Source organism: Mesoplodon mirus (assembly GCF_964341445.2).
Source record: "Mesoplodon mirus genome assembly, chromosome: 8".
NCBI classification, from domain to species: Eukaryota; Metazoa; Chordata; class Mammalia; order Artiodactyla; family Ziphiidae; genus Mesoplodon; species Mesoplodon mirus.
Window position 1 is genome coordinate 59,573,810 of NC_138984.1, and position 25,439 is coordinate 59,599,248.

At 35.1% G+C, this 25,439-nt stretch overlaps 1 protein-coding gene across 1 annotated transcript in view; it reads right to left on the reverse strand.

Annotated features, from left to right (window-relative positions):
* LRP1B (LDL receptor related protein 1B) overlaps positions 1-25,439 on the reverse strand; it is a gene marked incomplete at its 3' end in the record, with an annotated part of 2,351,282 nt that overhangs the window by 1,950,949 nt on the left and 374,894 nt on the right. Inside the window, exon 21 of the mRNA XM_082630936.1 lies at positions 24,764-24,832. The remainder of the gene's footprint in view (positions 1-24,763; positions 24,833-25,439) is intronic.

Here is a 25,439-nt window from a genome sequence, read left to right on the forward strand (position 1 = left end):
TATTTGAAGATTTTCAAACAATCCTTTTTCAACCACATTCCACACCCCTGCCTTCTTCTAACATAATTTATGAATGTCCCTGGGTTCTTCAGCCCAAAATGTCTATGCAACATGAAAGTTTCAGTTTTCTATATATTGTTATTTACTACTCCTTCATTTACCTTGCAACATTTATTTTTATCCTCCATTAGCAGTTACCATCTTTCCTATTCTTCTTCTCCTTGAATGTACATCATTCCTCCCTCTAATCTGATGTCTGAGAGGGAATTTAGTGGAGGAGAGAGGAAGTGGATCAAGGATTAATGTGTGTTCTCAATTCACCGTATGCATCTAGGAGAACCCATCTGTATTCGTTTTCCTGGGCTGCCATAACAAAACATCACAGAGCGGGTGGCATAAGAAACATAAATGTATTTTCTCACAGTTCTGAAGGCTAGAAGTCCAAGACTAAGGTGTCATCAAGGTTGGTTTCTTCTGAGGCCTCACTCCTTGGCTTGCAGATGACTGTCTTCCCCTCCCTGTGTCTTTACATGGTCTTCCCTTTGTGCGTGTCTGTGTCCTAATATTCTCTTCTTTTAACTTGTATTGGATTAGGGCAACCCTAATGACATCACTTCACCTTAATTCCTCCTTAAAGATCCTATCTCCAAATACAATCACATTCTGAGGGATTGGGCAGCCAAGACTTCAATCTGTGAATTTTGGGGAACAAAATTCAGCCCATAACACCATCTATGGTAGAATTAAGGATGTTCCAAAAACTGAAGCCAAGAGAATTTTACCAGGATGTGTAAGACTTTTGGCAGCAGTACCAATACACAAAAGGGAATAGGAAGGTCAGTATAGGCAGGTTGGACAGAGCTGCAGAAAAAATATGATCCAGGGGGCTAGACTGTTTATGAGCAATCTTATGCATGTTTAAGGCACAGCACTAAAAATTCTTGAAAACAAAAAATTAGAGCCAGAGAGATCTGAGTGCAAATAACCAAGGATCATAAGCAAAAATATAGCATTACACTACCGATAGATGTGAATAGAGAATGCCCAAAAGGACTCATTTACAGATTTATAACAATGATCACTATCAGCACTGAAGAACAAGGTTAGAGAGGAGGACTGGATTTTGTCATAGAGAATTTGTTATAGTGATGCTTACATTTACAACAACCAACAAGACCAAGTCTACAAGAGAATTTTCTAGAGACTATAAAGTTTAGAAGGGCATGGAAGAATATCAGTTATCCTAAGTCGTTGATGTTATAAAACCCTGGTTGTATCAGGCTTGCAATGGTGGCTCTCTAAACAGATTTGGGTTAAGGGGTAACATATTGAATCTTCTTAAGTATACTATGCCACTGTAGTCCCAACTTTTGTTAGAATATTTTTTCTGTCTTGGCTTCTCTCCAACTGATGAATCATATCATTGTTTATCCCAGGAAAACAAATGTTCCATGTCTGTGGTAAGTCATAATCTATTTCTATAGCAGCATCAGCTCCATATGCCTTCCAGTCATTAAAATGATGCTTAGCCAATGCAGTCTAAACTGTAATTCTATTATTCTATTTTTCTGAAATAAGGACTAACAATACAGAATACACACCTTTTATTTGCTACCATCTGCAATCCCTTACCTCACATTAGGAAAACAATGAAAGGCTTATTAAAAGGGACTAAAGAACCTAATGGCAGTGAGACACTTGTGTGAGTATCACAGTTGACAAGTAAATGTAGTGAAAGCTGCCAAAATTCAGAGTTACAATTACTTATGAAAATTTTGATTGTCTGGCTATGAATAAGCCTGTGAAATTTGCACAAGGTGTTTTAGAAGACATAGTTCTGGCCCTTCCATTAATCAGAAGAATGCCCAAGTCTAACTATTGACTGGTGATATGCTTTCCTTTCTTGGAGGATCTCAGGAGAATAGCACTATAAAGAAAGAAAGCCAAATTCACAAAATCTGGAGCTTGGAGTAAACAAGAAATGAGAATGCAATCCTTACTGAGTATTAAAAATCAATCCTTGTGCTAAAAATGAAATATCTGTCTCCTACATAAGCAAAATAAGACTTAGATTTAGTTTTTTCACACATTTGCCATTAATTACACTTTAAAGTGATATATATGCTCTGAAATCTTAGTCACACAATTCAAATTTAGAAATTGATACTAATCAAGATTAAATCAACTCTGGTGATTTTTTATGAGTATGTTTGTGCATGCTTCATAACTTTAAGCTATATAAATAATTTTCTTATGCATCCTCAAGTAATATTCCAAATGAATATATATTTGAAGTGTTCAAGCTCTCTTGTCCACATAAAAATGCATGTAGTAAATTATAAACACTTCCCAAAATTCATATTAAATGGAGAGTCATAATGAGTTAAACAGATTTCAGTACTGGGATATAGCTTTCATTCAAAACTTAAAGTGATATGGAAAGGTTGTGGGGTTTTTACCTTTTTTATACATTTTTTTTTCTCAAGGACATTATAGTTTCCCTTGTTTATTGAATATTCATTGACATTTGTGGAATAGGATATACAACTTGCTGTGCACTGTCAATCAAAATCTCTTAGCTATGTGTTATTGTTCTAAAGTGTTTATTGATATTAAACAAATTACCATATGTAGATAGATACTCTTTTATCTAAAAGTGGATGAAAGCAAGATATTGTAAATGAGACTTTAAATTTAAAACTGCTTCAGGCTACTAGAATAGACTGAGAAAATCACCTAGAAAGCATTTATAAACTAGGAGCGATTCTGCCGCTCAAAGGACAGGGAGGAACTTCACCTCATCCATTCTCAAATGCAAAGCAAAATTTTAAAATTTGTCTTCTGTAGTCTTTATATTATGACTCTTCTTTCATGACACTATTTTGGCAGTTACAAAACAATGATTTGAAAATTTAGCAAGCAGACAGCTCGCTACAATTCCTGAAGTCTGGGCTCTACCCCAAACATACAGAATTGAAATCAATAGTGTGTTGGGGAGGAGAGAGAGAAGCAGCAAGCTTCACTATGTTTAACTAAGCAGTTCTGAAGCATTCCACAGTTTAAGCACCATTGTTTAGACAGTCTGGTCTTTACCGTTTTTCCTTTACCAAACTTGGTATCCAGGGATCACCCTAGGATCCCTGATCACTCACTGCCTTCTAGAATGTAGTTACTTTGCCTCCTGTGCAATTGATATTTACTCCTGGTACTTCATCCCTTAAATTCAACATCATGAGTTTCCTCCAATCAACAATTACCTAATTCTTTAAACTCATAATCTAGAGGACCTTCACAGTTCTGACTAGCTTCCCAGTGTCTTAAAAGAATAATTTTCTGCCCATGGAATAATCCAATGCAGTGATTAACTGGTGGGCAATTCAGACTAGAAGGCATAGGACAGATGTTTTATTTTAAGCTATCAAATAATACATTCTAGGTGTCTCAGGACAGAACACTCCATTTCAAGTTCTACAACACAAGCCAATATTTATTCTGCCTATTTTAGCTCAATATTATTTCAGACAACCCAGACTCTGTCTTAGTTTTGAAGAACCACCCTCAAAATAAAATAGGAACTCCTCGGTAGGAATTTATAGAATTTAATAGGCTTTATAAGACAATCGGGTTTATAAAATGAGGGCAATTATTCACCTACCTCATGACATTTTAGGGGCTAAAATGAATTAATGTAAACTTAGCACCTAGACATGGTCACATTTTATGTATTAAACAGGTTCTCCACTGAAGAAATTCTCAGAGATTTTTAATATGCTAATGTGCATTGTGACTAAGTGGGGTGCAGGGTATGCATCATTTCCTAAATAATTCTGAGCAGATTGCAGATTTTTTCCTACTTATTTGGAGAAACACACTCTGGAAAAGGCCCCACATGAATCTTCTGTCTTGCATAGATGCTACCTGCTCCAGGTAGTCCAGAAAACACTGCTCTGTGAAATAAAAACTAAAATAGTAAACTTAAGGTGAAGGAAGAACACAGTTTGCTTAGGTCTCTTGTCTGGATTTCAGTCATCTGTGGAGATTCCAAACTTTAACTGTTATAGTGTAAATTGGGTGGTCAAATAGCATTTAGACAGTGTCGGTTTGGAGAATATGACTTTTCAATATTTATTGGTCTCAGTATTTCAGTCTTAAATCTTCTGTGAAACAGAGAGAATCTTGCCGCCCTATCACCCTCATGAAAATACCTGAAGGTAGTTCAAATTATTTTCTGCTGATCCTCATTTAACAGTAATCTAATGGCTGCCAATTTAATTTATCTGGAATGCTATGCTGTGAATACTGGTTCAGTTTATCAAACTTTTGATCCTCTTTTAGAGGACACTTGGTTGGAATGTATTTTCCTGCCTTCTTGAAGTTAGGAATGGTCATATGACTTATCTTGGCAAATGATATGTGAGCAGAAGTTATGTGTGAATCTGGACCAGATCTTCAAGAAATAATGCATAGATTGCCATGTCCCTTCCTCCTGCAATAGACAAGCAACCTTAAAGATAGTGCAGGCTCTGCAGGTCTGTTTCCCTGAATATGAAGGACAAATAGACCTGAAATGGTTACATCACTGAAATTTTTAGCTTACTTTTTACTACAGCATAACCAAGCATAACCTGACTGATGCATTTTTTTTTTTTTTTTTTTTTTTTTTTTGCGGTATGTGGGCCTCTCACTGTTGTGGCCTCTCCCGTTGCGGAGCACAGGCTCTGGACGCGCAGGCTCAGCAGCCATGGCTCACGGGCCCAGCCACTCCGCGGCATATGGGATCTTCCCGGACCGGGGCACGAACCCGTGTCCCCTGCATCGGCAGGCGGACTCTCAACCACTGCGCCACCAGGGAAGCCCCTGACTGATGCATTTTGATACCAGGAAAAAATATTCTTAAAAGTGGCTAAAATGTTTATTGTCCTAAGATTGTATTATTCATCTATCCATTAGGTGAAATGATAAATCAGCTTTCTGAACTTCCAAGCTAAGAACTAGACTGTGAAATTAGTTAAAAGTTGCAATTTACAGAAGTCTGAGTAGCAAGACTCAGACTTTACATCAGTTTCTCCTCTTTAATTATTATCTTAGTCAGTGTATTCCATTTTTAGAATATTTTACATATAGCCATTTTAAAATTAGACACTCATTTAACAGATATTACTTTTCCAGAATTTTGTTCTTGAGTCCCTTTCCACTCTTAAAAATTATGGAACACACCAAAGAGCTTTATATGCGAGTTACTGATGCAAATAATACTGTATTCAAAATGAAAACTGAGAGCATTAATTAATATTTTATTTGGAGATAATTGTAAATTCACATGTAAGAAACAATGCAAAAAGATCTGTGTATCCTTTATCTTTCTCTAGTGGTAACAACTTGCAAAACTATAGTACAATATTACACACAGGATATGCATATTAATTGTCAAGATATAGAAATTTTCCATCAGCACAAGGATCCCGCATTACCCTTTTATGGCTACACCTACCTCCCACCCACTGCCACCTCCTCGTTAATCCCTGGAAACCATTAACCTGTTCTCTATTTTGTAACTGTGACACTTCAAGGATGTTATATAAATGCAGTTATACAGTATGCAATCTTTGATGATTGGATTTTTTCACTCAGCATTTCATTCAGATTGTGGTATGTATCAAGAGTTCTTTTTTGTCATGTTTGTTTTTGTTTTATTGCTGAGTCATATGAATGTGCCAGAGTTTATTTAACCATTCACTCACTGAAGGACACCTATGTTTTTTCCATTATTGGTCTATTGTGAATAAAGCAGCTATGAACATTCAGATTTAGATTTTCGTGTAAATGTAAGTTTTCATTTCTCTGCAATAAATGCCCAGGAGTACAAATGTTTGGTCATGTGGTAATTGCATATTTAGTTTTTTAAATTTTTTTAAAGAAATTGCTACACTGTTTTCTAGAGTGACTAAAAATGTTTACATTCTTACTAGCAACGTGTGAATGATCTGGTTTCTCTGAACCTTCTCCCACATTTGATATAGTTATTCTTTTTTATTTTAGTCATGCTGATAGGTGTGCAGTGATACTTCACTGTGTTTTTAATTCCCATTTCTCCTAGTGGCTAATGATATTGAGTATCTTTTTATGTGTTTACTTGCCGTCTGAATCTCTTCTTCAGTGAAATATTTCCTCATGATTTTTTCCCATTTTCTAATTGATTTATTTGTTTTTATTACTCTTGAGTTTTCAGAGTTCTTCATATACTCGAGATACAATTCTCTGTCAGATAAGCAGTTTGAATATTTATTTCCAGTCTGTACCTTGTCTGATCTTCCTATTAATGAGGTCTTCTGCAGAGCAAAAGCTTTTAATTTTGATAAGGTCAAATTTATCATTATTTCCTTCTATTATTTGTGCTTTTGATGTTTTCTGCCCACCCCTGAGCTCTCTCTTTTTTTTTTTTTTGGTTTTTCAGACTCAGTAATTTTCATTGTCCTATCTTCAAGTTTACTGATTCTTTTTTCTACCAGCTCAAATCTCTCTTTGAGCCCCTTTAGTATGCTTTTCATTGCAGTTATTTTATTTTTCAACTCAATGATTTCCTTTGGGTTTCTTTTTTAGGTTTTTTATCTCTTTATTGATATATCCATTTTGTTCATATGTTGTTTTCCTGACTTTATCAACATTTTTATTTCTTTAAGCATTTAAGACAGTTGTTTTAAATTCCTTGCCTAGTAGATATTCCATCAGGTCTTTTTCAGGGGCAGTTTCTGTTGATTTTTATTCTTTTCCATTGAATGGGCCATTTTTCCTGTTTCAGTGTAGGTCTTACAATTTTTTAGCTGAAAACTGAACATTCAAATCTAACAGTGTAGCAATTCTGGAAATCTGATTCTCCTCCTTCACAATGGTTTGATACTTTCTGTTTTTGTTTGTTTGTTTGATTGCTATAGCTACCTCTATATGGAGAATCAGGCTGAGGTGTAAACTTAAGGTCTTCTCAGGTAATTTTCTAATTTCTCCTGTATATGTATTTTTTTTAATATATATAAATTTATTTATTTATTTTTGGCTGCATTGGGTCTTCATTGCTGTGCACGGGCTTTCTCTAGTTGCGGTGAGAGAGGGCTACTCTTCATGTTGGTGCACGGGCTTCTCATTACGGTGGGTTCTCTTGTTGTGGAGCGTGGGCTCTAGGTGTTCAGGCTTCAGTAGTTGTGGCACATGGGCTCAGTAGTTGTGGCTTGCAGGCTCTAGAGCACAGGCTCAGTAGTTGTGGCACACAAGCTTAGTTGCTCTGCGGCATGTGGGATCTTCCCGGACCAGGGCTCGTACCATGTCCCCTGCAATGGCAGGAGGATTCTTAACCACTGCACCACCAGGGAAATCTCTATGCATTTGTTTTTGATGTCTTAGTTTTTAATATCTGGCTCCACAAGTAGAATAAGAAAAATTAAGGGGAGGGAGAGTGTGCCAGCTCTTAAATCCCCTGGAAGTCAATTCAGGTAGAGGAGGTGGGTCTTATAATAATCAGGTAAAGTGTAGCAACAATGGGGTAAGGTGTAACAACGACTGCCACATCTTGTCTGCATCTCCATTATGAGAAGCAGAATTCAGCAAGCAGAGCACAGATTCCCAATATTTGGAGGACAGAATCTTTTTTGTTCACACTGGCTCTCTTAAGCTGTGTGCAAACTGCTCCTGGAATGCACACACAGCTGCTATGTTTGCCATGGGACTGTCGGTAGCATTTGGGTAGCTGCTGCTATGCTGAGACCTGAAATTGGATGAAATTAACTACAGTTTACCATCCAATCCTTTCTTGGAAAGTTGCAAACCTTCTATAGACTCCAGAGTTCCAAAGTAGTTATGTCAGATAGATTCTACCAGAGCAATTGTTGTCTAGATCAGGACACAGATTCCTGGTATTTTCTGCTCTGCTCTCTTCCCAGAATCCTCTTCCCTGTTGCACTTTTTTTTTTTTTTTTTTTTTTTTTTTTTTTGCGGTACGTGGGCCTCTCACCGCCATGGCCTCTCGCGTTGCAGAGCACAGGCTCCAGATGCGCAGGCTCAGCAGCCATGGCTCACAGGCCCAGCCGCTCTGTGGCATGTGTGAACATCCCAGACCAGGGCACGAACCCGCGTCCCCTGAATTGGCAGGCGGACTCTCAACCACTGCGCCACCAGGGAAGCCCTGCACTTATTTTTAAACTCATTTTTATTTGATTAGATCAAGCACTGTCATAATATTTGTGAATAACTTGTTTTACAGCATGTCCTACAAAGAACTGGTTACAATTTATTTATTCACATATTGTCACCCTGCAAAACTGTTACCTGCTTCATTGTTGTGATCTTAGCTAATTTATCTTCATAATACCAGCATCTGTCATGAGGTATATGCCAGACAAAAAGCTGTTGATCTGAATTTAATGGAAATGAAGAAAGGATGTTTATCATTTACTGCATGACCAACTGCTCACATACTAAAATAATAATCTTAAGAAAAAAATACCTCTGAACTTGTGAGAAAAAGGATTTTATGTGGAAAAAAGGACATATTCTTTAGAGTAATTAATTTGGCCAGTCTAATTGATCTTCTTTATCTGAATATCTTATATACTTTCAATTTCCTGCATCATTCTTTGAGCTCAAGTCTTATGCCCCATCATTGACTATCTTTTCAATGCACTTATGCAGAGTAGTAAATAAATTCTCTATGGGAAAAAGAAAGATGAAGGTAAATTACACCAAGATAAAATAAAGAGCTGCACAAGAAAAGTCGCAAAAATCTAAGACAAAGGTGGATAATTATACTAAAATTTCTCAGGCTGTTCAGAAAATGTGGACCAATAAGCAGATGTTACCACTACCAGAGAGAAGGAGAGTCTATGCCTGGAGTCAAACCAAATGTGCCACATTTGAGGCCTTTGTGGCAGGGCATCCACCCAAGCATGCAGGCACATACAATCCTTTACTCTGGTGATGCCCAGCCTGTGCTGGTAGTTGACATCAATATTGGCAATCCTCCTGGCCCAGCTTTGGAAGTAAAACCCAGATGAATCTCTGTCATACTATGTGGAAAATAAGCTAAGACATCTTCTAAATTATAGTTGATCTACTTTAATTTGAGAAATATACTCAATGTCAGCTAACTTATAAATTCTAATTACTAATATCTGTCAAAAATTTGTGTGAAGGAAACAGGAATAGGAATTGTAATAGGAAAGGGGGCTTATATTTATTGAAACCAAATAAGAAAATAAGTATTAGAACTTTAAAAAAGTTTGCCAAGGCTTGTTTAGGCTTTAGGATGCCACCTTACTGGGTTTATTACTCAACTGAAGAGCTCATGCTTGAGGTAAGATGCTTATTCATCTGCTGCACCTTAATTTGCTTTTCTCTTAATTGAGGTAAGACTTTACAAGCAATGTATACACTGCCCCTTTTTAACCTTGACTTTTACAATATCTATTCCCCTGGAATTATTTTTCCTGACTCTATTGGTTGAGCAGGTTGGGGTGAGGAGGAGTAGCAAGAATAAAGAATAAAATAAGCCAGTGCTCTAGAAAAAACAAAAACAACAACAAAAATGAGTCAGACAGAACTTCTTAAGTGAACCTCTTTCCCTTCTTAGCTTGGCAACTTGCAATACACTGAAAAGGTGGCAAATTTCAGTAGATAGTGCTTGCAATTCCCATTTAAAAAGAGCAAGGCCACTTCTGTTGGGAGCAGGCACTCCTTCAAATTTCTAAAAAACTACCTGGTATTAATGCTGGTGCAACACAAGACAGTCCTAATAGTAACACATTTCTGGGTTTGATTGTATTTTGGGCTGAACCATGTTACACAAAGTTTGAACAAAATTTGAATTGCGTGCCAATGCTTATTTTGTTACTGTTATAGTTCTATTGAGCTAGAACTGTGATTTAGGGGAAAAAAGGCTTTTCTCTTACAGCCCATAAAAATTATAAACAAATATTTGTAATATTTTTTTAATGTAAGCCCGCCTCTCTTTCATTTAACTTTTGTTTGTTTCCTACGTTTGTAAAGTTCAATGTCAAAAGTCTCAGGTAATAACCTCTCAATTTCTGAAAAGCCAATCCAAGCCGCTGAGTTGTTTAAAGATAACTGCCATATCTTTTAGTATGAAGACAGTTGATTAAAATTTTTAAATAATGGAATATTAATCATTCATTATAATGTGTGATTTCTTATCAAAGTTGATAGAAAAAATGTGGATTGAACTTAAGAGAATTGGGAAGAAGTAGTGAGAAATCTTTTGCTTTGTGCTATTTGATTTAGAAATCAATAAATGCTAAGAGCAATTCTGAGAAAGAGTGGGATTTTAATAAATGTAAATATGGTTAAATCTGAAAATATGAGAAAAATGTCATGATTTATGTTATTTTTCTTCTCATGGATAATTGAAAGTGAGAATACAACTCATTATTACATTTATTACAGTTTTTAAAGAAGTACTTAAATAAACCCTTAACTTGTGAAATAAAAATAGATGAGGTATAACAGTTCAGCCCGTCTTTTCAGTTGGTAGAGTCACACACACATGAATTTTTTTAACACAAAATTATATGACTGATTCTTTCTGACCACTTCATTATTTAGTGATGGTAGCCCTAGCTTTAGAACTAAAATCAACCCATTTAATGAAATGCTTACTTAAACACCAAAGCCATTATTACACATGTAACAGTTTGGAAATACTGTTTTACACTTGGAAAATGCCCAGCACCGGTGAATCAATTTTCTATCTGCTTTGTAAAAACAACTTCTGCTTTATTGCTTTTTGGAAACAGAATTGTAGCAACACTTCACAAAAGCCATTAAACAGAACTTGTGACACAAAATATAAAACTTCTAACCAAACTACATCATTTCTCAATTTCTTTTGAACACCTAAATGGCATAACAAAAACTGATTAGACTATTGATATGTTCTCATTCTCAGGTATTATATCTGATAGCCTCAAATTTAAAAGTTGATTTGTAAGATGAGACGATGGTACAGTTGAACAGTCAACCTTATAAACAGTCTTTTGCTGAGTAACCCAAAATTTTAATTGGTCAAATAAAGTAGCATTTAGTGCTGGAAAATATGGAAGATTATCTATAATTAGAATAACTAACACAAAGATGATTCTTATATAGCAGCAACACATTAAATATTTAACCATGGGGAAAGAAAACAATTTCAAACTGGTGAATAAAGGGAAAATTCTTTGGGGAGTACTTTAAGGTTTCCTTTTTTTAATAGTTCATTTGGGACATAGATAGCAATTTCATACTGTTAATATTATAAAAGTTATAGCAGGGAAGAAAAAGAGCAGCGTCTTTGATTTTATACCATTTTCTAAAAGAGCAACATAGATATTGGCAAAGTATGGGTTTGTTAAATATAAATTAGTCCTGTTACTTTGTCTAAGATTTACTGTGATTGAAAGAAATATGTTTTAACCAGAAAGAGGTGTATTATGTTTAAATTACATTTTATCACATATTGTGTTTTCTAAAACCTTGCAAAAATAATCAAGATTGTGATGAGTTCTTTCATTGCCACTGGAGAAGAGGCAGAAAGATTCCAAATAAATCAGCTGTGTGGGACTGTGGAGCATATTAAGCACAGGCATGCTGCAAGAATTAGAATTAGTGTCAGTCTTATTTAAAAGCTTCCTTGTTCATCTTTGCAACTCTAGATTGTCGGCCAAGATTAAATCATGAATTTTCTCAACACTCCTGTGAAGTCGTTAAAGGAGAAGAAGTAGAGAAAGAATGACAAAAAGGTAGGGGACTTTAATTGTACTGTTGTATTAATATGTATTTAAATTAAAGGAAAAAATAAATATTATACAAATGAAATTTTTTTCCTGTGATAACCAACAGGATAAAGGCCAGCTCCAGACCAAAAGATTTGGTCTAAATAAGTATAAATTTTAAAAAAATCCATCACTACTTGGACAGGAATTTTTTTTTTTCTAAGTAGGGGGAAATAGAGACCCATAATTTAATACCAAGTAGGGTATAAAATAATGATTTTTTTAAAACTCTATCAGTTTGTGTCTGACTAGAAAAATGACTTCAATAATTTGCAACAAGTCAATGTAATGCAGAGAACTGGTTATACTGAACTTAAACACTGAACAGATGACCTTGAGAAAACCCATTAATCAACAGCAGAAAGACATGGCCACTACAAGGCTGGAGGGAAAATGGAACTAGGCAATATTACCAGTGCTCAGAAGTAAGAGTCATCCAACAAAAGCTCAGACTCAGGCCAGTCTGTCCATGAGAAAGGAAGCAGTGGAATCACAGCATCCTTGTCCCCCCAAGCAGAGAAAGAGGGGTGCAATATCTTGGCATCTTCCTTCTTCCCACCTTCTAACCTCCTTCCAAAGCCTCCCATACTCAGCCAGAAATCAGCTATTACAAGAGCAGTCTTTAGGATTCAGCCCACTTTTAAAATAGAACAGTGGTGGGTAAGAATGTGAGGGAATCTGAAGGTAAATATAGACTCAACTGGCATATCTCTCCATGACACACTATCAAGATGAACTATGTCAGTGATGTTTAACAGCTTGAAACTATGTTACCATAGGGAAAAAAATGCCATAAATTCTACCTCTCCATATGGGTAAATAAAGATCTCAATAAAGGTAAATACATGGACAATTGCGGAAGCTAATATTACAACAATAGTGTTAACTCACTTTTTGTTTTCTACATGATTTAAGAAACTAATACATTTTAAAAAGAGAAAACAATTATTAGTATAAAAGGTAATATTGCTATGATTTTAGTTTTTAAGTACAAATCCTGTTTTCTACACAATTTAAGGGGCTAATGCATTTAAAATATTATTAGTTTACATTTTGGAGCACACATCATATAAATATGTAATTTTGTGAGATCAACAATGAAAAGGGGTAAGGATGGAGCTGCTCTTTTAGTTTGTTTTCTGTTCAGTTTGTACATTACTAAAGTTAAGCTGGTATAAATTCAAATTAGAATGTTATAACTTTAGGATGTTAATTAAATGTAATTTACATGGTAACCACAAAGAAAATAGCTATAGAATGTATACCAAAGGAAATGAGAAAGAAATATAAATACTTCACTACAAAAAAATCAACACAAAAGAAGATAGTTATTAAAGGAATGAGGGGGGAAAAGCTATAAGGCTTATCAAATAGCACAATGACAGAAGTAAGTTCTTCCTTATCAATAATTATTTTAATTAATTAGGCTGCACCAAGTCTTAGTTGCAGCATGCAGGGTCTTAGTTGCAGCATGTGGGATCTAGTTCACTGACCAGGGATCGAACCCAGGCCCCCTGCATTGACAGCATGGTGTCTTAACCACTGGACCACCAGGGAAGTCCCTCAATAATTATTTTAAATGTAAATGGATTAAGCTCTCCAATCAAAGGACAGAGATTGGCAGAATGGATAAAATCACATGATCCAACTCTATGCTATCTACAAGTGACTCCTTTGAGACCAGAAGACACAAAAAGATTGAAAATGAAAGGATAGAGGAAGATATTCCCTCCAAATAATAACTAAAAGAGAGCAGGGGTAGCTATACTAATATTCAACAAGTAGACTTTAAATCAAAAAAGGTTACATGAGACAAAGAAAGACCTTATATATTGATAAAAGTTTCAATATAGCAAGAAGATATAACAACCATAAACACTTATACAGTAATGACAGATGAACATCATAATCAATGGGGAAAGACTGAAAGCTTTTCATCTAAGATCAGGAATAGGCAAGGATGTTTTGCTTCCACCTCTTCTATTCGGCATGGTACTTGAAATTCTAGCTAGACAAATTAGGCAAGAAAAAAGAAATAAAAGGAATCCAATTGGAAACGAAAATATAAAATTATCTCTGCAGACAATATGATATTATATTTAGAACACCCTAAGAATTTGATTTAAAATGTTAGATGAATTTAACAAAGTAGCAGAATACAAAGTGAACACACAAAAATTGTTGCATTTCTATATGTAAAAATGATAAACAATTTGGAAAGCAAATTGCAAAAACAATCCCATTTAGAATAGAATCAAAAAGAATAAAATACTTAGGAATTAACTTAACCAAAGAGGTGAAAGTTGTAAAATAAAAATAACAAAATTTTGCTGAAAGAAATTAAAGAAGACATAAATAAATGGAAAAACAATGCATGTTTATTGCTATCCAAAGCAAACTACAAATTCAACGAAATGTCTTTCAAAACACCAAAGATTTGTTTTTGCAGAAATAGAAAACCCATCCAAAATTTCATATGGGATCTTAATGGGAACTGAATAACCAAAATAATCTTGAAAAAAAGAATATAACTGAAAGACTCATGCTTCCTTGATTACAAAATTTACTTCAAGGCTACAGTAATCAAAACAGTGGTACTGGTATAAAGCAGATATATAGAGCAACTGAATATTATAGAAAGCCACAAATAACCCCCTACATATATGGTCAAATGATTTTTGACAGGGGTGTTAAAACCATTCAATGGAAAAAGGATAGTCTTTTCAACAAGTGGTACTGGGAAAATTGGATATCCACATGCAAATGAATGAATTTGGACTCTTATATAATGCATATACAAGAATTAACTCAAAATGGATCAAGGACCTAAATGTCAGACCCAAGACAATAAAACTTTTAGAAGAAAACATAGGACCAAAGTTTAATGACTCTGGAATTCACAGAGATTTACTGTATTTGACACCAAGGTACAGGCAACAAAAGTAAAAAAAAAAGACCAAATGGACTTCATATTTTTTTTTTTAATTTGTGCATCAGAAGACACTGTCAGCAGAATAAAGAGGCAACCCACAGAATGGGAGAAAAAAATTAGAAATCATATATCTGATAAGGGACTAATATCCAGAATATATAAAGAACTCCTAAAACTCAACAACAACAAATAAACAAAAATGGCAAAGGTCTTGAATAGTCATTTATCTAAACAAGATACATAAATGACCAACAAGCACATGAAAAATGCTCAACATCACTAATCATTAGGGAAATGGAAATCAAAACTACAATGAAATACCACCTCACACCCATTAGGATGACTATTATTAAAACAAAACAAAACAAAACAAAAGTGTGGGTGAGGATATGGAGAAATTAGAACCCTGTTCACTATTGGTGGGGATGTAAAATGGTACAGCTGCTGTGCAAAATAATATGACAGCTTCTCAAAGAATTAAAAATAGAATTACCATATTATCCAGCCATTTCACTTCTGGACATATACTCAAAATAATTGAAAGCAGGACCCCAAAGAGATGTTTTTACACCCATGTGATTAGCAGCATTATTAACAATAGCCAAAAAGTGTAAGCAATTCAAGTATCTATCAACTGATGAATAGAAAAACAAAAATGGTATATACATACAATGGAATATTACTCAACCTTAAAAAGGAAAGTAATTCTGCAATGCACTACAGCATGTATGAAGATTGAGGACATTATGCTAAGTGAAATAAGCTAGTCATAAAAAGACCAATACTGTATAATTCTACTTAGATAAGGTACTTAGAGTAGTCAAAATCATAAAGACTGAAAGTATAATGGTGGTTTCTAGGGGCTGAGGAGAAAAAAAGAATGAGGAGTCATTGTTTAATGGATATAGATTTTCAGTTCTACAAGATAAAGAGATATGATGGTTGCACAACAATGTGAATGTATTTAATAGCACTGAACACTTGAAAATGGTTTAAATGGTATATGTTATGTTTTGTGTATTTGACTACAATAAAAAAAGCACAATGAGATTCCACTACACACGCACTCTAATGACTGTAATAAAAAAAGACAGAAAAATATCAAGTGTTAGTGAGGATGTGGAGACAGACTAATCCTCATGTATTGCTGATGGGAATATAAAATGGCCTCAACCCTGTGGAAAACAGTTGGACAATTTCTTTTTAACTTTTTAGTTATACATAATCTTGCTGTATGACCCAAAATCAATCCTAGGTGTCAAACCAAGAGAAACAAAAAAATATGTCCACATAAAGACATGTACATAAATATTCATAGAAGCTAATAATAATAGCTTCAAACTAAAACTGAACAATCCAAATACTCAAGTGACAAAAATTACAAAACATGGTCTATATTAGTAACATACCACTATTGGCAATTAAACTGGAACATTTCTCCAGAGAAGACATATGAAGGCCAACAGATACATAAAAGATGCTCATGTCAGTAATCATCAGGGAAATGCAAATGGAAACCACAATGAGATATCATCTCATACCTCTTAGGGTGCCTATTATCCTAAAAGGCAAGTGTTGGTGAAGATTTGAAGAAATCAGAACACTCGCACACTGTTTTGGGAATGCCAAATGATGCAAATGTTATGGAAAATAATATGGAAGTTCCCCCCAAAATGAAAAATAGAACTTACAATATGGCTCAGCAATTGCACTTATAGGTATTCATCCAAAAGTATTGAAATTATAATTTCAAAGAGATTCTCGTGTTCCTTGCAGCCCTATTCACAATAACCAAAACATGGAAACAACCTAAGTGTCCATCAATGGATGAATGAATGAAGAAAGTGTTGTATCCACACACAATGGAATATTTTTTCTGTCTTAGAGAAGAAGGAAATCCTGCAGTATGTGACAACATGGATGAAATCTTGAGGACATCATGCTAGGTGAGTTAAGCCAGTCATAGAAGGACAAATATTGCAAGATGCCACTTATATGAAGTATTTAATGCAGTCAAACTCATAGAAGCAAAGAGCAGAATGGTGGCTGCCAGATGCTGGGGGTAAGGACAGATGGAGCGTTGCTAACCTACAGGTATAAAGTTTTAGTTATACAAGAAGATTAACCTCTAGAAATCTGCTAGACAACACTATATAGTTAAAATTATATTCTACACTTAAAATCTGTTAAAAAGGTAGATCTCATGTTTTGTTTGCTTACCACAATAATAAAAATAAATATTTTTAAAAAGGAGCAAAATACTGATACATGCTAATATTACTTTCCTGTTCATGATATAACACATTACTGCAAATTCAGTGGCTTAAAACAACAGAAATTTACTATCTTACAGTTTACGGAGGTGAGAAATCTGAAATGGGTCTCACTGGGTTAAAATTCACAGTGTTGACATTCCTTTCTGAAGGCTCTTAGGGGAGAATCTGTTTTCTTGCCCCTTCCAGCATATAGAGATGGCTCACATCCCTTGCCTTGTGATCCCTTTCCATATTCAAAGCCAGCCGTGGCCAGTGAAATCTTTTTCACATCTCATCATTCTGACTCTTGTGATTAACCTTGGAGCCATTAGATAATCCAGGATAATCTCTTTGTTTTAAGGACAGTTGATCAGTAAACTTAATTCCACCTGCTACCTTAACTCTCCTTTTCCATATAATATAAAATAACCACAGGTTCTGGGGATTAGGATATGGACATCTTTGTGAGGCAATTATTCTGTCTACCACAATGCTACAACATGAATGGACCTGAAGAGTATCATGCTAAGTGAAAGAAACCATACACAGAAGACTAGTTATTGTACTATATCATTTATATGAAATATCTAGCAAAGGCAAATTTGTAGAGGCTAAAAGCAGACCACTGGTTTCCTAAGGATAGGAGTATGAGATGAGATGAACCACAAATGGGTATGAGGAAACATTTTTAAGTTATGAAAATGTTCTAAAACTGCACAATTCTATTAATTTACCAAAACAACTTCTCTAGCAATTGTTATATTTTGTGGTTTGTAATTTATACCTCAATTGAGTTGTTAAAAAATAGAGGTACATGTCGTAGAGGGCAGAAGTTTGTTGTGAACGAATAAATAATAGACCTTACCTATAAGATAGCCTATTTAAATAGGCCTTCCTTATAAGAAAGTTATTTGTTAGATATGTGAAATAAACAATGTAGATTAGGAGTCAAATATATCTCAAAGTATAGTTCCAATATTAAATATAAAATAAGTCTCATTGTTATTCATAAATCTATATATTTGGTCATTTATAAATGTTGAGAGGAAGATTTTCTTATTGAACCGTAATGAAAGAATAATCTCTTGCCCTAGCTCTGAAAAGTAAATCATTTAACAAAGCAAGAAAGGTTGCTTGAGAATACATTATGCCAAAGATTTCCACTTCTAGAAAATAACAATGACATTTAATCTTTGCATATTTATGTTGAAATTTCTTTCAAGTATTTTAAGGAATCTGCTTCTGAAATTCTTCAATATGGAATAACAAGGAGTAGGCAAATGGGAAATTGTGGACATAGTCATCAGACTAAACAAATGAATATAACGTAAGGAAATGTCTTTATTCATACATAGTTTACTGTACTTAGTATCATGTATGACAAATCCCAATTTACTTTTCTGTAACCTAAATTAATTTTTAAAAGTCAACTTCTATGCTACATTTTCTCTCTCTCTCTTTTTTTTTTTTTAGTGTATGTATGGGGGCATGTGCTGCTACCATCCTTTCAACAAAACACGAATCCCTAGAGAATTTCTTTAGCCCTCTGTAATTTACAACCATCCAAAGAACTCCAAAGTTGCAGTCCTCTTTTCTAAGAGGTTACTCCAGTCACGGCCACTGGCGGCTCTCCAAGCCAGCTAGGCTAGCACAGAGCAGAAGGCTAGCTCTCCAAGGACCTGAAAACTCTCCTTAAGAACTGTGTGTGTTGGCTGTACAGTCATTATCTGGAGAGTTCAGACACAGCCCATGCAGTCCCCCTGAGATTTCACTCCCAGTCATTATTTACAGGACTCAAATACATCCCACAGGCAAGGCAGTCAATGCACCAGTAATTCAACAGCTAACAGAGGGAATCTGGCCATGATTTGTGGACAGTCACTATTTTAAATCTTCCTTCTTTTTTTCCATAACATTTAGGAATCTCTGTGACAAAATGCATACTCTTACTCTATGTATAACATAAAACATATATATGTACAATATCTCAATATAGCAAGAAGGTAATATTTTGAAATTTCAACTATATCATCAATGTGTGCTTACCAAGTCACGTCTTTGTTCTCTTACTGGAGAACATTTACCTTTGAAAGGGACGTGTGGTAGCAATAATTAATCATTTGGAGGAGTATATAAAGTGCAATAATGAATTTATCTGTACTTATTTCAAACTGGCTCAGTTTCAAACTGAACTAGAAAAAAACAACAGAAAGATTTCTTTTGGTCTCTTTCTCTGTTTTATTTTAAACTAGTTAGGGAAATGGGTTTTATATTTTAATAAACACAGCTAGCATTTTCTACTTTTTATAAAAATCCATAAGATTGAGGAACTCATTTGTTCTTACACTATTAAAATACAAAAATAAATAAATAAAATTCTTCAAACTCATAGCTAATTTCAAAATGATTGCAAACTGAATGCCAAAATAAGGAGATAACTCTTCACATAAAAAGGCTAATCGTGGTTAATTGTTTTCTTATTCCTTTTGATGATAATAGCCATTATAAACTCATTTGAAGTATGTAGATGTAATATGCAATTACCATAAGACTCAGCATTCCAAAGCTCAAACCAGAAAACTAAGACAGGATTGAGCACTGTTTATTGGTGAGGCTGCCAACCGGTTTCATTTTCAAAGAAAAAAAAAGTGTGTAGCTGTAGTTCAATCTTTTTTACATGCATGTATTTTCTCTTTATGTGTGCTGATATAATGACTGAATCAACCTGGTTACTGTTGCACAAAGCAGTAGGTGGCTGTCACTATTGTCTGGAAATTTCTGAAGAAGTGGTACTCAATTCACAAAGTATTTAATTCCAGATCTTTTTTTTTTTTCTAGTAGGTTAAAACTGTCATCTCCTGGACATTATAAAATGTACACAGTCTTCTCAAGCTCAAGCTCAGGAGACTTGTACATCAAACTTCTAGTAGGAATATGTGCTTGGGTCTTTATACAAGAAGTTGAGAATTCTTCTGTATAAGATATAAAATGAAGTTACAGAGTTAACTTTTGACCTCCATTTAGGCTGGTCCCAAAAAAAGAGCTCATCTTAACACATTTGATCTATAGATTTTGTAGCCTTTAAAATTATATCGGAAAGATAAGTGATTATAGAATTCTATGAAAGGGAGTGTCAATTCTCCTGCAGAATAGTCATCTTTTCATTAAGCCTTTTCTTAGAAATAACAAGATAGGTCTATGCCACTGTTGCATTATGTTTGAAGAACATGATATTCAAACCTACTCCCTCTCTCCTTTGTCACTCTTTCTAGGCAGCCTGGACTCCTTGGCCAGTCATTTCAGTGATCCTCTTAGCACACAAAATTTTCTATACAGAAAATGTGCTCTAGTCTCCCTTTTAACCCCATGGTTTCCATTGACCTAATTTCCTCCGAAACTTCTCTTTTCTCATTCACCACCAAACTTCTTGAAATGGTGATCTTCAACTATCCCCTCAATGAAAATTAATCCCAGTCTCTTCCCACTTTAACATGTATTTCAGTTGTCTCCTGGAAAACACTATCTCAAGTTGTACAAACTCAGGTTTGTATAACAAAAACTCTCATTTGTAGATTTATTCTGCTAGTTTTAGATTTGATATTTGTTGGTTCACAACCTTGGGAGTTCTAAGGATGAAATTGGAAACTGGCCCCAGGGAGAGAATGAAGAAAGAGACGGAGCACTCCAAATTGGTAGGTGGCAGGTTTAATAAGCAAAAGAACTTATGTACTAAGCTTGTCTTGGGTGATCTCAAGACAAGCAGATCCCTTTACCTGCACACCAGAATCTTAAAAGTTTATACAGAGACCTTAATGGGAGTCAGTCATGTATTCAGTCCAGAGTATCTCAACAACACATTACTCACTCAAGGCTCTGTCCTTGAAAGATATCTTAATGTGGGAAGGGTAGACAAAACACACATTTCAAGGACAGGGGAGGGGATAAGGAGACTTTGGTTATCCTTGCAGGCCAACTGGTGGTCACATTCCCTCAGCGACCTCCTCCAACGATACTCTTTTTACTTTGCAAACACAGACCATAGTCATTGTAGCAACAAGCATCTGCCCTCAAAAACAGTGCAACTTGGGCTTCCCTGGTGGCGCAGTGTTTGGGAGTCCGCCTGCCGATGCAGGGGACACGGATTCATGCCCCGGTCTGGGAAGGTCCCACATGCCACGGAGCGGCTGGGCCCGTGAGCCATGGCCGCTGATCCTGTGCGTCCGGAGCCTGTGCTCCGCAACGGGAGAGGCCACAACAGTGCGAGGCCCGCATACCGCAAAAAAAAAAAACAAAAAAAAAAACAGTGCAACTTCAGATAGTTGTGGCTTTTGTGGCATCATCAATAAATGGAAAGAGAAATTTTATGTTACCATGTTAGTCTGTACACTATTTGCCTTAGCTTGATCAAGGAAATAAAGCTATGGAGGACTGTGTGGCTTTCTAAATTTCACTGAGGTCAAATAATGTATGACATAGTCCACAGCCTCCCCTTGTTGACAAACCAAGCTTTTTCTGGTTGTATTCCTTTAAGAATGGCTCCCAATTCATCCTATAACATATGTTTATTCAAATTATGCCTTTATACCAGCTCAATTGTTCTACAATATTTTGAGTCTGACAGAGGTTTACCTATGACGGGGATCATTAAACATTTTCTGTAAAACGTTAGATAGTAAATATTTTAGACTTTGTGGGTCATATGGTCACAGTAGCAACTTAACTCTGCCACTGTAAGAAGGGAGTAGCTGTAGACAATATGTAAATGGATGGAATGTCTGTATTTTAATAAATACAATGGGTGTTGGGTCAGATTTGATCAATGGGCTGTAGTTTGCAGACCTCTGGCCTAAGAGAAGCTACTGTAATGATACTTTAACTCCGAAATTTCTGCCTCATCTGAGCATTACAATTAATTAAATTTCCTGTGATGATTGTCAGTTTATTTCTTTGACTTTTTTTCTAATAAGTCAAGATGGCTTATTTATGTATTTACTTCAAATAGGTATTGTTCATTTAGCCATTAAGCCTTATTTTATTTTTTAAAGTTTATACAACAAATTTTTAATATTATAAATCAATCATCAACAAGAACTTCTCTGATCCAAAATCCTTATACTGTTAAGTATCATTAGGGCACCCTCCACCTCTTCTCTGACTTAAATATGAGGACTTTTTAATAGAAGTCTCAGTTAAAAAGTCAAAAAATAAGCTTTTTATCTTAAACAGTTCACAATGTGTATTTCGGTAGGTTTCAGTATGAAAGTGTCTAGAACCCTGATGGAAGGTAGGGCCAAAGGTCAGAAGAGCAGTCTGGTTAAAGAAATAGGGTAAATGGTTTGTATGCTAAAATGAATAGGAAGGGACAGGGCAGGTATATATTCCAGGTAGGCACTGATAATGAACTCTGTCTTTCCTATCATTTTCTCTAGAATTGTAATCAGCAGCATAAGGTGAATTCATCAAAAAAAAAAAAAAAAATCAAATGAAAGTCACATGGCAAAGAAGAGTCAAAACTATTGTTCGTCTAAGAAGTTTCCCTGCCTTTAAATAACACAACTCTAGGGTAGACATAGAGAAGATCAGAGGAAAACTTTCATGCTTATAAGCATAATTTGCAAAATTTGCTTCACCTAAACCCCAAGGAAATCACTGAAAGTCCACAGGTAAGAAATAAGACCCATGGGAGACCATTAACAGCTTAACACTTACAGTTTATATGGTCAACTTCATTCCATTTATAAGAATAATAAAGTAGAAGTGCTGTATTTTGATAATGACTTAATAACATTAAAAATGTAAAACTGTGAATTGTATAATACAGCAAGTTAAGAATGAAATGAAAATATTCAGTAGAGGGTGTGGTTATTTGGGTCATGTTCTTTTTTGGATCAAAGATGATGATTCTCACATGACTTACCAACAGCTTTTCTAAACTCATAAATAATCAAAAAAGGAAATTAGAATTGGTAAGATTATCACACTTGAAAATGATAAAAAAAATCCACATTAGTTTTATAGTAGAAATAGAAACATGTTCATGAGATAGTCTGGTGAAATGATCAGCAAATTTCAAGGCATATTTGGACTTATTTGGGTGTAATTAAATTGGTATAAGGCGTAAAGCCTTACTTCTAATAAAATTGGGAAGAAAATTTCCAGCCATGAAAAAAAATGACAAATATAAATATCACATCGATAAAGTTACAATATGGTAAAGTATATTAGTTTTGTTACAAGTGACAGAAATCCTATTTTAAAGGCAAAAAGAAGCATTTCTATATTCAGGGAATCCAATAAAGTATAAACAACAACAACAACATCAAACATTTTGTGGAATAAAAAGAAATGCAATTGGACTTCAGGGTAGGTTGGAAAGGAGGGTCCTCAAAACTGCCAGGTCATTGTCTTTCTGTGATGGCTGCATTGTTCCAACACACATATGTTTTCTCTATACTGAAGGGTTAACATAGAATTTTCATAATCTACCCAACATTTATTCTTTTTTTTCCTCGTTAACAATCCTGGTTTGATGAAGTATACGTTCTCTTTTGCATGGCCATGAACATCAGGAGAAATTGCTCTGTTCTCAGACTTAGAAAGTTAATCCTGATTGGCCTTAAGCCAACTATGTTGGTATTAATTGCATTGACAGTGATTACTTTAGGCATGGGATTAGTATATAATTCTAGACAATGTGATAAAAATTGGCTGGGTGGTTCTAAAAAGTTTTCCTTGTCTTTAAACACAATGGAGGAAATGATTTCTTTCTGTTTCTGAATAACATAGTTTCTGAGTAAGATGCACTGAACTGGTACAACCATTTTATGGCAAGCCCAAAGCTGCAGGCAACCTCAAGGGTAATAGAATGGAAACAATTGTGAAAAGATCATTGAGTTGCTGCATTAATATACCTTAGAGCTACACTGTGTTACAATAGTGAATTTTATTGTTATTTAAATCCTTTGAATTTAATTTTCTATTATTATCAGCTGAAAACTTCCTAAATAATATTGGGAAAAACACTGTCACTGATAGATGTTGATATAATTTTTGTTAGTGGAGAAACACTAAATGACAGAATATTTAGTGTCAAGTTCAAAAGTCCTGGGGTAGGACTCTAGTTAATCGAGATGAAAAATCCTGGGCCAATCCTTTGTGGTTTTCTTGAGTAGAATCAAGTGAGAATGCAGTATTCTTTAGGGGAACCAAATATGTGGAGCTGGGAGAAAAGCAATTCCAAGAAGAGAGACAATATTTCTAGATGAAGAGAAGGAAAAATTTCTACTCTACAAGGTGAAAGCAGTAATGTGTGTTTAATAGAAAGGCAATGTGTTCAGAAAGCAAGACTATTATACAGTAAAAGTGAGAGGCGTAAGTGTTAGGTGTAAGTGTTAACTTGTAAACACAATGGATTAAATTAATGGATTTTGGTCAGAACTGTAGACAGCGTCTAGACTTCATGGAGAATGAGAATTAACTAGAAAACAACCACACAGATAAGGGGAGGAAAGCCCATATTAGTTCTTTTATAAATGAAGTTTGAGAGTTTCTTTCAAGTTGGACTACTCATTACCCAGGTAATTAAACTTCTACATTACACTAATGATATTATTTTTTAAGTATAAATTAAATAAACAATAATTAGAGGAGGCACTACAGGATTCTAAACAGTCCCTCTTTGGGAAAGAACTAAGGTGAAGTTTTCAAGGGCTGTGTACCTCAGAGAAAGGATCATGTTATGCAGGTAAATAATTTGAACTTACTGTAAAGGGTGATCCTCTGTTTAGGAGAGAGCTTCTGAGTCTGCTGAGCTGCTCCTTCTCTTCTGGTCTCTGTGAAGACAATTGTGTATTGAATTATGTCCCCCATAAAAGACATATTTAAGTTCTAACCCAGTAACTCAGAATATGACCTTATTTGGAAATAGGATATTTAAAATAAGTTAAATGAGGTCATTAGGGTGAGCCCTAATTCAATATGAATGGTGTTCTTATAAAAAGGGGAAATTTGGACACAGAAACAGACAAGCATACAAGGGAGAATGCCATGTGAATATGAAGATGGAAATTGGCATAAAGCATCTAAAGCCAAGGAACATCAGAGATGGTCAGCAAACCACCATGAGCTACAAGAGAGGCATGGAACAGATTCTCCCTCACAGGCATCAGAAGAAATCGACACTGCCAACACCTGGATTTTGAATTTCTAGCCTCTAGAACTGTGAGTCAATAAAGTTCTGTTATTTTAGCCACCCAGTTTGTGGTTCTTCATTACTGAAGCCCTGGCCATCTAATACATGTATTTACATGTGTGTGTCATCTTGCCAGTTCTATTCATCACTGCCTGGAAGGAGCTGTGGATTGGGAAAAGGCTGATGCTCACTCTGCTTGTACTATTTTTTTTTTTTTTTGCGGTACGCGGGCCTCTCACTGTTGTGGC